This window comes from Nyctereutes procyonoides, unplaced genomic scaffold, assembly GCF_905146905.1.
Source record: "Nyctereutes procyonoides isolate TBG_1078 unplaced genomic scaffold, NYPRO_anot_genome, whole genome shotgun sequence".
Lineage (NCBI taxonomy): Eukaryota > Metazoa > Chordata > Mammalia > Carnivora > Canidae > Nyctereutes > Nyctereutes procyonoides.
In genome coordinates, this window is record NW_026575049.1 from 47,520,090 (window position 1) to 47,532,914 (window position 12,825).

General features: G+C 42.3%; 1 protein-coding gene across 5 annotated transcripts in view; it reads left to right on the plus strand.

Annotated features, from left to right (window-relative positions):
* Positions 1 to 4,497: 4,497 nt before the first annotated feature.
* PPM1B (protein phosphatase, Mg2+/Mn2+ dependent 1B) overlaps positions 4,498 to 12,825 on the plus strand; it is a 78,029-nt gene continuing 69,701 nt past the window's right edge. For all 5 annotated transcript variants that reach the window (XM_055327961.1, XM_055327959.1, XM_055327962.1 and 2 more), the window contains exon 1: positions 4,498 to 4,912. The gene's annotated coding sequence lies outside the window, so the exon portion shown is untranslated. The remainder of the gene's footprint in view (positions 4,913 to 12,825) is intronic.

A 12,825-nucleotide genomic window follows, 5' to 3' on the forward strand; every position in this document is an offset into this window, starting at 1 on the left:
AATCCCAGGACCCCGGGATCACGCCCTGAGCCAAAGCCAGACGCTCAATCACTGAGCCACCCAGGTGCCTCTTTTACAGATTTTTAAGATAATTTTTAGCATGTGTGGCTTAATTCTTGCTGAATCCTAGATACTTTGGGATAAAAGGGCCTTCATTCTAAGGAGCTCTCTGGAGCTGTTTGAGACACATTTTTAAGAGAAACTATGTTGTGGTTTCATTAAAATCAGGGTTGAGGCTTTCTAAGAAAATAGTAGTGGTCAGTAAAAAGGAAAAGTTGTTTCCCACTCTTACACTTCTGACCCATGTGTGTGGGTGTTTTCCTTACCTAAAGCAATTTTGACACTAACTATCTGGAGTTAGGGCAGTTCCCACAGGTTAAAGACTCAGTCCCATAAGACTGTCCCCACTTTTAGAGGCCCATCCCAAGTCCCAGGTTGTGATCTGTCCTGACCGCCCAGCTATAAATGGGGGATTTCCACAACGCATTCTTCAGGTTTGATAAATTTCTAGAACTGTTCACAGAACTCAGGAAAGAGCTTCCATGGCTTTACCTGGATCACAAACCTTCTTAGTGCCTCAATGTATATGCCAACTCAGGAGTTCTCCAAACCCAGTCATTTAGGTTTTATTATGGGGGCTTCATTACATAAGCATGATTGATTAAATCATTGGACATTGGTGATTAAGTCCATTTCCAGCTCCTTTGCCCTCTCTAGAGGTAGGGAGTTGGGCTGAAAGTTCTGACTTTTTCATTACATACTTGCTTCCTCTGGCAACCAGCAATCCTCCATGAAGTTACCTCATTAGCATAAATCCATGTGTTCAAAAAGGGGCACCTGGCTGGCTCAGTGGTAGAGCATGTGAGAGCTTATTTAAAAGAAAAAAAAAAGGCTTCTTATGAATAACAAAAATGCTCTCCTTACCCCTATCACTCAAAAAATGATAAGGGTTTTAGGAGCTCTATGCCAGGAACCAGGATGAAGATTAAATATATATTTCTATTATGTCACAATATTACAGTTAATTAATTTCAGGCTCTGTGATTCTCTTTTTCTCTCTGCCCCTTCTCCCACTCGTGATAGTGCTCTTCTTTCTCTCTCTCTCTCTCTAATAAATAATTAAATAAATAAATAAGATCTAAAAAGAAATTTAAAAGGAACGCCGGAGTACTAAAGCCAACATTAGAAAAATCAGAACATTTTTACATTACATTTAGTATGCTTCCACTATCTTTTGGAGAGTGCTTTGCATTACTAATAGCATCTAAGGCTCTTCATTTGGCTTCATAAGATTTTGTGATTCCTATATACACAACACAAAACAAGACTCAGAGAGCCAGATTAGCTGCATTCACAGAGTTAATAACAGAGCCCACTATCATGGTACTCAATGCTTATGATATGTTCATGATAGTACACACCAATTTACCTTTAAATTTGTGAATCTTGTTTATGATGTGCAATCATCAGCCCCCCTAAATGATTGTGCTTTTGTATTAGTTTTAGGGTCAACTAAGGGAAAGTGAGAAGGAAATCAAGCAGATCAAGAAACTTCTCTGATGCCCTTGTGAGGTTGCCTGGATTTTAAAGACCAGGATCCTAAGATGTCTCCACTTTTATGATCTTTAGATTTCTATTTTGGAAGCTGGGATCCTAGACTTCTTTCCCCCTATATAAAGTGTGTCAGGTAAAGGAGTGTGGTTAAGGGAATGTATTCTATAAATTAAGAAATATTTCCTAAGATCTGATACTGATAATAAATGGGACAAGAAAAGGCAAAGTCTAAATGGGCCTACTTGTTTTTCTTCACTATTTTTCCTCCCAACATGAAGAAGTGGGGGAATGAAATTTTAGTCTATGGTATCTCCCTTACCTATATTAGAGGATTTCAGTGATGGGTGTTCGTAAAACCCACCTGGGGAATTTGAAACTTCACCTTCCTTTTTTTTTTTTTTAAGATTTTATTTATTTATTCATGAGAGACACACAGAGAGAGAAGAGAGAGGCAGAGACATAGGCAGAGGGAGAAGCAGGCTCCTTGCAGGGAGCCCGATGTGGGACTTGATGCCAGATCCATGACCTTAGTCGAAGGCAGGCGCCCAACCGCTGAGTCACCTAGGCGTCCCTAAACTTCACCTTTCTAAATCTTGCTTCTGGAGTCCCCGATACTACAGGTGTGAGTGGACCCAGATATCTGCACCCCAGGTGATTATGATGCAGGTGGTCCAGCCACCATACTATATAAAATGCTATTGTTCGGGGATCCCTGGGTGGCGCAGCGGTTTGGCGCCTGCCTTTGGCCCAGGGCGCGATCCTGGAGACCCGGGATCGAATCCCATGTCGGGCTCCCAGTGCATGGAGCCTGCTTCTCCCTCTGCCTGTGTCTCTGCCCCTCTCTCTGTGTGTGCCTATCATAAATAAATAAAAAAATTTCAAAAAAATGCTATTGTTCCATAAACTTGGGGCATAGATGAAAAAATCTGAACTGTAATCAAGTCTTTATTACTACCATCTTCACCATAGCCTGGGCAATGGTCCTATTCCTAAATTTGCCCTTATTCCTAAAACATCCACAGCCCCCAAGCTTAATAGCACTCTGCTGGATCTTGGCTTGTCTGTATAAACCAGTGTATGCAAAACTGATGGAGGTTTAAATCTTTAAGCAAGATACTTAAAAAAAAAAAAAAAGTATCCTAAGGTGTTAGAATGCTTTCATTAGGGGCACCTCGGTGGTTCAGTGGTTGAGCATCTGCCTTTGGCTCAGGTCGTGATACTGGGGTTCTGGGGTTGAGTTCCCCATTGGGCTCCCCGCAGCGAGTCTGCTTCTCCCTCTGCCTATGTCTTCCTCTCTCTCTGTATCTCTCATGAATAAATAAACAAAATCTTAAAAAAAAAAAAAAGATGCTTCCATTACACTTTAGGTTTCTTTGCGGGGAATTAACCTAACAATACCTGTTAGTCTAATTCCATTGCTGAACGATTCCTGTCCACGTCCCTCTTCTGCCTATAGAATCATTCCTTCTAGACTCACCCTGTTCTTCGTGAAGCCTTCTTCCATAAACCTATCCACAGGGACCATCCCTTATTCACCACTATCCCTTGCATGTGTCAACGGTAGCTCCTATCATCTTGTCCTGGGGCTGCCTAATTTAGTTCTGTATCTCCAGTTCTAGGAACAGTGCCTGCCAAATAGCAGGCGCTTATTAATTGCGGAACAAACGAATGGATGTCAAAGACTAGGCCCGAGAGTTGTAAAAATCAATGTTGACTGAGAAACAAAACAGGGAAATGTCGAGGGCTGAATGCCAGGCGTTGCAGGCCTAGAAAGAATAAAAATAACCCCATCACAGCAGAGTCCTCTTGAAGGCATCACCTGTTCCATTTTTCCACTTGGCTTTGCAACATTCTTCCGACACCCCAATTTCCCGCTCACTAACTCATTCGCTTCCCACTCAGGACAGGTCAGGCAGGTATCCCAGCTCAGCAGCTCTGATTGGTCGGCGATGATTTCATTGTTAGGAAACATCCGGGCTTTTCGCCTCCGCGCACCCCCCCCCCCTCCGCCGCCCCAGCCCTGCGCGGCGAGCTTCCCTCTCCCGCGTTCGCCCCACCCGTTGGCTGGAGCAAAACAACTGCCTCTCCCCTGACCGCTTCTCAGCCTCGCCTGCGCCTTCCCTTCCCGTCTCCGAGCCCCAGAGAGGCGTTTGTATCCTCCAATGAGCGCCTAACAGGACTTTGCTAGCCAATCAGCAGCCAGCCCCCTGCGATTGCGGGTGGGACTAGGCTTCCACACCTATAACTGCACTGCGCGTTGGCTCCTCGATGGCGCTTGTCTTGCGCAAGGCTGAGGGATCAAAAAAGAGAGGGGCATGGTTCTCGTAGGACGGGAAGGATCCGCACACACTTTCTGGATTTGACCGTTTTCTAGGACTGGCCAATCGCTTTCCGGATACTTCCCCGCCTTTTGCGCGTTCATTTAAAAAAAGCCAGTGTGACGGACTTGGAAATTGGTTCCGTGACGGACACGCACTGAAAGCCAATGGTTGAGGGTTCAAGTCGCCCTTTGGGCCAATAAGAAAAGGGAATCGCTCGGGCTCGGCCTCTGCGAGGCGGAGTGCAGGTGGGCGTTATTTGATTGATGGCCATCTCTACTTATGGCTGGCAGCGTGGGTTCGTCCCTGACGCCCAGGGGCGGGGCTGGGTAAAGTAAATGGTAATGAAGGGTTGGGTCTCGCTCAGTGGGCGGTGTTTGATGGATAGTTGACCTTGCCAATTGAAGGTGGTCACTGAGGCCCAATAGGAAATCAGGAACCGGGAGGCGGGGCATTGTGGGCGGGGAAAACGAAGTACGGCGGTAGAGAGCCGCCGAAGTGGGAGGGAGGGTGATGATTGACGGGCCGCGTGGCCAACCAGGTGCGACACGAGGGCTGCACCGTCCCGATGGGCGGGGGCTGGGGGCGGGGCCCGCCGAGGGGCGGGGAGGACAGGGTGCGGGGAGGGGGTTGCAGAAGGAGCGGAGCGGCTGCTGCTCAATGGCGGAAAAGCCGCCGGTGCTCTGACCGCCTGGTCCCCCTAGCAGTTGCGGGGGAGTTTCCTGCCGGCGCGGCTGGAGTCTCTGTTTCTCAGGGTTCGGTGGCTGGAAGATGCTCCAGAGAGACGAGGCTGCGGCGGAGGAGGTGGCGGCGGCCGAATCGGCAACGGCGCTAGGGTGGAGAGAAGGCGGCAGCGGCGGCGGCGGCGGCGTGCGGGGCCCGACGGTGTAAACAGCCCCGGAGGCGGCGGAGGCGGCGGCCGAGAGCCCGACGGGGCAGCGGCGGCTGAGGCAGGGTCGCGCCTCGGTCGGAGGCCCGGGCGGAGTGCAGCAGGGGGTCTCTGCGGACGCCCTCGACCTCGCTTCCCTCCCTCGCCCCAGGTAAGGCCGCCCAGCGCCCCGCCGCAGGGGAAACGGCTCGCGGGCAGCGCCGAGGCCCCGGACCGTTTTCGGGGCGCCGCCGGCTGCGGGCGTGGGCCCTGCCTGCCTGGTCCTGGCCTCCTGGCTCGGGCGCCGGGGAGCCTGGGCGAGCCGGACGCCGGGCCTGGCTCCGGGCTGGGCCCCTTCCCCGGCCGCCGCCTCCGCGCTCGGCCGAGGCCCGGAGAGGCTCGGGGCAGGGAATTTTACTTTGCTCCAGCGCCTGCGAGTAAGCTGCCGCGCCGGGTGCTCCGAGTCGGCGAGCATCTCCTTCACGCCGCCACGCCGGGGCTACCCCAGGCCTTAACCCCTCCCTTCCTGGATCGCGCCTGTTGGGAGCCCCTACCTTTCCCGGCGGTTTCCTCCGAGCTTCTGCCCCACTCCGCGCTCCACTTCACTTCCTTGTTAATTAAATCTTCTTTCTCGCTCCTCTGGCTGTGCGTCTCACCACCTCCTTCCTTCTAAGTGGCTTTAAATCGCCCCTTTTCTTCTCAGCCTACTCCGGGCTTCCCTTCGCTTCCCTTCCCTTCCCTTCGCCTCCCTTCCCTTCCCTTTCCTTCGCTTCCTTTCCCTTCGCCTCCCTTCCCTTCGCCTCCCTTCCCTTCCCTTCCCTTCCCTTCCCTTCCCTTCCCTTCCCTTCCCTTCCCTTCCCTTCCCTGCGATCCTTTTCGCATGTCATTCTTTTTAACAGAGAAGTCTTTAAATGAAACTTCTACAGCCGGCACCCCACATCTTCCAGAGACCCTTTAAGAGTAAGCTAATCAGCTTTATAGTGACAGTTCAGTTTTTTATTTATTTTATTTTTAATTTAACCGGGCCTAATATCCTTTAAAAAACAACAACAACAACCAAAGGTTGTATTCTTAAACGTTAAATGTGAAAGTAACACCGAGGTAATTTTAAAAACGAAAGATTGAGTGAACGTTGAGAATAGCTATTTCATTTTTTTTTTTTTTTAAGTTGCCTGACCTCTAATGTGAAGTTTAGCAGATCCAGAACCTTTGCCCGTGTTACTTGGCAAAACTGCTTCTTAAGCGTTTGGAAGAGTCGGCCCAGATTCATCAGTATTCAAGTCGGCTTAAAAAGGACGTGAAAACTTTAAAAAGAAGACATTATATGAACGACTAACTAGGAAGCGGTTTTCGAGAAGTCATAGTTAAAGACCTTTCAAAATAGGCTCCACATGTTTAATGTATCAAAATAAAGTTGGCAGGAGTCTTGTAAAAGGATTATTTAGGAATTTGAGTAGTCTTAGTGATATGTAGCTATTTTGGGAAAAACATTCTTTTTCTGTTAACAAACGTTTACAACTGTGATGTGAGAATTACTGAGGTTTACTGTGGGATTAACACAGGAACTCATTTTATTTGAGCTACTGCACGGATGTAGAAGTGGTAGATTGTTCAGGGCAGATAGTGTAAGTCCGTATGTTCTAGGAGGTGCAGAAACATGCCATCCACGCTGAATGTTAATGGACATTATTTCATTTACTTTCTCTGTTGTGCAATAGCAAAGTTCCTATTGTTGGCCTACTTTTAAATAGAGCATTTCTAAAGAGGGACAAGTTATTGTAATTATTATAATAGTCTTTTCCAAGTGTACAGGCTTTTAAAAAGTATGGTTGAAGTTATACTATTAAAATGGTAATTTTTTGAAGAAATATTTTTGTAGGCCTCCTGAAAGAGCACTGTGTTGTTTCAGTTGAACTTTTAAAATTTAGTATTTAGAACAGGTTTTTGTTTTTGTTTTTATAAGTCAATGGGTCCCCCCCCCCCCCGGGATAATCCTGTTTTAATTGTTTTTTTTTTCCTCTCAATGTCTTATTTTTTTCTTTTAATGGTGCTTATTTTTTCCCCTTCATTTAGTTTTGCTCTCATAAAAGTCTTATCACAGTTTCTGCAGTGGCTTTTTATATTGCTTTATCAGCGTGGAATAGTATTTTTATGTAATCTTTCATACCCATTTACTAAGTTTTTTTCAGTTTTTGTACATCATCCTTTGAATTTGTTCATGGTCTAGTTCTCTTAGAAGTGACCAGGAGAGCTTTCAATACCTGTTTTCTCATACCAGGTTTCTGCTTTCTGTAAAGACTCCAGCAATAGGTGAAAGCTTTAAAGTTTGTCTGATAGTCATGGCAATAAATATTATTTTATGTTAGTAATTAACATATTATAATTACCAACTCCCTTAAGATTACGTCATCTGAAGGAATGGTATGTCTAAATAGCTGTGCTTCTAAGAATATCTCATTTACAAATTGTAAAGGTCAGAAAAAGTGGTTCTTGTTGAAAATTTATTTTCCTATAGTGTACATTTTTTATGAAGACTTTTGAATTAAAATTTGGTGCTGATAGACTCTTGGAAGAGTAGAATTTGCCGTAATGCAGCTCAGTGTTTGTGGAGATTCATTACAATGGTTTTACCATTGCCTCAGTTTTTAAACATGCCCTTGTCAATGGGTTGGTAAACATTTCTTTTATTGCACATGATACTGACAGTGAATGCCCCCCTCCTTTTATTGTTAGTTACACATATTAACCACATTGTATGAAAACTTGCATGTTGCTTGTAACTTAAAAAAATTTTTTTAAAAAGATTTTATTTATTCATGAGAGACAGAAAGAGAGAGAGAGAGGCAGAGATACAGGAGAGGGAGAAGCAGGCTCCATGCGGGGAGCCCAATGTGGGGCTCCATCCCGGGTCTCCAGGATCACGCCCTGGGCCGAAGGCGGGCACTCAACCGCTGAGCCACCCAGGGATCCCTACTTGTAACTATTTTAAAGTATTATTATGACATTGCCTAGGATAGAAAGAAGTGAAATAGTTTAATTCTAACTCCGTAGTGGTCTCTCATAAAATGCTCATTCTGTAGTGGTCTTTGATAAGGTAAAGTGAATAAAATTAACTTCTTAAAATAGAACGTGGTATTTTACTTTTTCTGTGAAATATACCTTTCACAGTTCATTGATTTTAAGCAAAAATTAGTTGGGAAACAACTGACAGTGTCAGTGCTAGAATAGTTAAAAAAAAAAATTCCAGAATTTGAATAGTAAAATTTATTCAAGTAATACTTAGCATAAAATAGCGGTAAGCGAATTTGGGGGAATATGGTTATTTCTGGATAGCCATTATTTTGTTTTTTCCCCCATATTGTACTTGATTCTTTTAATTGTTTTCTTAGTGAACTAATTTCAGAATCTGATTTGGAAGCAAATAATGTGTTAGGAGTTTTAAAGTTTTACTGTAGAACATATTTTATATATCACATCAGTAGAATTGTGGATTTAGGGGATCAATTGGGGATATGAGGTAAAATTCTCAGATACTAGGTACACTCTGGAAATGTAATCTGTCTTCTTTACATCCCACTATCCATGCTCAAACTAAACAGTGAAGGGAAATGGGGTAGATTTGGGGAATATTGGTTTTTGTAGTTTTTGTTTGACTGTCATAAAATTCATGAAAGGATGGGGCCTATCATCATCTTCTAGCATCTGATTTAACGTGTAGAGGTGAAAAGGTTCTTCATAATCTTTGTTTTATTCTTGTTTTTGTTGATAATACTTGTTATACTAAAACATTGATTTAAAATCAGTTGATCTTCTAGAGTGATTTAAGTATGCTAATATATCTGATTTGCCATTTTGGAATCTTTTTTAAAATGAAACATTTCTTTTTTTTTTTTTTAAGATTTTATTTATTTATTCATGATAGTCACACACAGAGAGAGAGAGAGAGAGAGAGGGGCAGAGACACAGGCAGAGGCAGAAGGAGGCTCCATGCACCGGGAGCCCGATGTGGGATTCGATCCTGGGTCTCCAGGATCGTGCCCTGGGCCAAAGGCAGGCGCTAAACTGCTGCGCCACCCAGGGATCCCTAAAATGAAACATTTCTAATGTGGTTTAACCTTTGCATAGACTGGACTTGAGTTACACTTCTCAATATTTAAGCTATATCCTCTCCGGCCCCACAAAAAACCCCACCATTTAGACTAACTTGAGTGATTTGATCAGGTAGGTGAATCAATATTAATTGACAAAAAGAAGTCTTTACTAAATTCTTGATAGAATGAAGTTTTCAAAAACGTAGTCTATATATTGTAGTTTAATATCAGATTTCATAAAGATCATGAGATTTATTTATAGCATCATCCAGTAACCTAGGAAACAAACACCCTAAGGTAACTCATTTTTTTTTTAATTTTCATTCAAATTTCACGGTGTGTTATTTCTCCCTTTCAATTTAATGTTAATAACAGATGTAAACATTTTGCTCTGAATTATGGTAAGTCATGACACACAGGAGTTCTCAAGTAAATATTTTTCTTTTTTAACTGCAGCTAACTTGTGACCATATCTACAATATCTTTATTGTTTCTTGGCATGACATATACCTTTTATAATGATACCCTTTCTAATAACTTATTTAAGTTCAAGAACTCAATAGTTTAACAATCAATTGTGGTATTTTAACTTGTTCATGTATTAGAACAAATTTACCATGGTTTATGACAGTTAAAGCACAGCTCACCAATTTAAAGCTTTTTTTCATTTACTAAATAGAAGACTATTAAGTAGATGGTTTGATATTGAGAGAGAGAGATGAACTTTGGAAGACTTCCTATATTGGAAGACTTCTATTGAATATTAAGGAACTTGTCTCACTGGAGAGATGGGACCAGTTATTGTTGGTGGTGTAGACAGGATAAGACCTGTGTCTAGTATTGCTGGGCTTTTTGTCTACATAGAATGCCCCCCTGCCCCCTCCCCACTTCAAAATATGTTGTGTATGATAAGTGCATTTTTATGATAGAAACTTGAAAAATCTTTTCCTTCATGGGAAACTATTTTTTAAATGTGGTTATTACTAGGTATGGTCAAATTTGTAATATATGAAAAAACTAAGTTGAATAGATTCTGTTGGATAGATAATACAGACCCAAGAAGCAGGCTTGATAAAGGATATATAGAGTGATTTTTGGCGTTCTGAAGGATTTCAAAACACTTTAAAGGTTGAGAGTAGGGATCCCTGGGTGGCGCAGCGGTTTGGCGCCTGCCTTTGGCCCAGGGCGCGATCCTGGAGACTCGGGATCGAATCCCACGTCGGGCTCCCAGCGCATGGAGCCTGCTTCTCCCTCTGCCTGTGTCTCTGCCTCTCTCTCTCTCTCTCTCTGTGACTATCATAAATAAATAAAAATTTAAAAAATATTAAAAAAAAAAAGGTTGAGAGTAATATCACTGGTTCTTAAGTCTAATAGCATTTTATTTTCTTCTTGTAGGTATGTAAAAGCGCACTCTTAACACTGAAAAAGGACAGTTAATAGATGTTCTTACAAGTAGGAGAATCTAGGAGTGTCCATATTGCTCACGGGTACTTAACCTATCCTGGGAAAGAATGTTTCTTTTCCCCTCTTCTCATTAAAGCATTCAGCTCTGAGTTAATGAACTGGTGTTACCTATTAAATACAGGTGGCCCTCCTTCTGAGTCCTTTGCAGAAAGGAAATAATGAACTCAAAGCAACTCTAAATGATAGAATGTGTGGGAGATCAAGTTCAGATATAAGCGGCTTCCTTTTACTTACTGTAGGTTACCATCCCACTGAGAAGTAAAGAATTTTATGTAGTTCATAATATTCAGTCTGTAGCCACCCCATTCCCAACCATTATTCTGGCATTCTCTGAGTGCCTTATAATATGCAAGGCACCATCCTCTGGCTGGAGACTGAATAAAACAGACAAAAATCCCTGCCCTCCTAGATTTTACATTCTGATAGCAAATACACTTCCTTAATTTACATTACAACTGTATTCCCTTTGTGGATGACTGAAATTAGGAGTGGAAAATTTGGGATGTGTATGGTGTTTTCCATATTACCCTTAGAAGTTGTGATTAGAGCTTTCGTGGTGTTTTTGTTTTTTGTTTTTTTTAAGTAAGCTCTACAAGCAAGGTGGGGCTTGAATTCACCACCCTGAGATAAGCAGTTACGTGCTCCACTGACTCAGTCAGTCAGGAGCCTCTAGAGCTTTATTTATTTATTTGTTTGTAATTAGGCTCTCCACACCCAGTGCAGGGCTCTCAGGACCCTGACTTCAAGAGTCAGACACTTAACTACTGAATCACCCAGGTGCACAGAGCTTTACCATTTTTAACAAAATAGGGAAGGAAAAAAGAGGGAGGAAGAGTTTTTCTGTAACTAGACAAAAACTGATACATGGAAAGAGGAAGTAGGAAGGGGGAAATATTGTTGTACCTAAGATTAAAAGGTGAGCCAAATATAGAAAAGAGATCCCTATATTTAGACATGAGGGAAGCTGAGGACTTCAGGTGTTATCATTTACTGCCCAAACTTGGATAAATTGAGTTCCTATAGAGGAAAATGGAAGAAGGTAGGATAATGGGAGTAGGGTAAACAGGACTTTTTAACAGGACTGGTTTAAGTAACTTGGGATGCACCTATAAAATATATGTTGTCGTTAGTGTTTAGAAAAAACTCTGTTGCTGTTTGTGCTCTTTTGTGAGTACAGCTAAAGGTTGGTGATTGGCCATTAGTGTCTGGAAATACTGTTGCTGATTTGTGACTGCTACTTGTGTTTTCTGGTTATTTGACTGTTCTGTTGAAGAGAGCTGATGGAGCCAATCTGTCTCTTAGTTTACTGTGCTAAAATTGGTCTATATATTTGTTACAGCTTCCCTTCTAGAGCTGTGGTGTAGAACTTGAAGTTGTGCCTTTGTTTTTCCTGCATTATAAATTTCTGCATGAGGATGTCTTACTGCATGATATGAAGCAGGTGCTTATTTTTCTACTTTCTGTTATGTACCTTTTCTAGTGATGATCCAGTTTGGTAAAAATGTCTCTTCCTGAGTTTGCACAAACATTGCACACTTCAGATAAGCATGAGAGATCTTTGATCTTTGTTTTTATCTTAATACATAATAGTCTTTTGCTTTCATTTGTGAGGCATTGAGTCAGACTCTCGTGATCTTGCTTGCTGCAGTGAATTGAGATTTTTTTTATTTTAAAGCAAATCAACTTGTGTTTATTTCAGTGCCTCAATATAAAAATGAACACTGGTTCCATTCATGACCTGAGAGACTTCATTTATAGCACCCAAATTCAGCCTTCAAATTACTAGTTTCACTTTTAATATATTTTTGTGACTGTATTTATCACTTGTATCAAAGTGCTGATGTGCGGAAGAATTTGAACTTTTAAAAAAATATTTTATTTTAGAGAGCGTGAGTGGGGGAGGGGTAGAGGGAGAGGAGGAGGGAAAGAATCTCAAGCAGACTCCTTGCAGAACCCAAGCGCTCGATCCCACGACCCTAAGATCATGACCTGAGCCAAAACCAGGAGTCCTATGCTCCACTGACTGAGCCACCCAGGTGCCCCAGAATTTGAACTTTTTTAATATATTAGATTAAGTGCTGTAATTCAGACCAGGTTCACTAAGCTGTTCAACATTTTAGATTAAAAAACAAAGCCTTTCCTAATATCTTAAATTACTTCTTATAACTGGTTTCATTTATATAGTACAGAATTTTATTAAAGCTTTTGTGGTTGAAGTCCTAAATGTAAGGGAACGGAGTTTAATATCTTGTATCCCTCTGTTCTGAAGCAAAATGTAAAAGTGAAATGATAAGTTTTACTTTAGTATATCATTAGTTTTCAGTTATACTTTTCCTTTGTTTTTGTTTTATGCAGTCTAACTCTAGTTTGTAAGGGAAGTAGAAGTTTGAAAGGATTAGTGATAATTTAGATAGCATTGTTGCTTTTAGTCTACATCATGAGTCTCTTTCTCAGTGAGAGGTTTATTTTTTAGATCAGGTTATTTACTCTTGTGCTTTTGGTTTATCTTGCTTTTTCCGCCTCTGTCTGA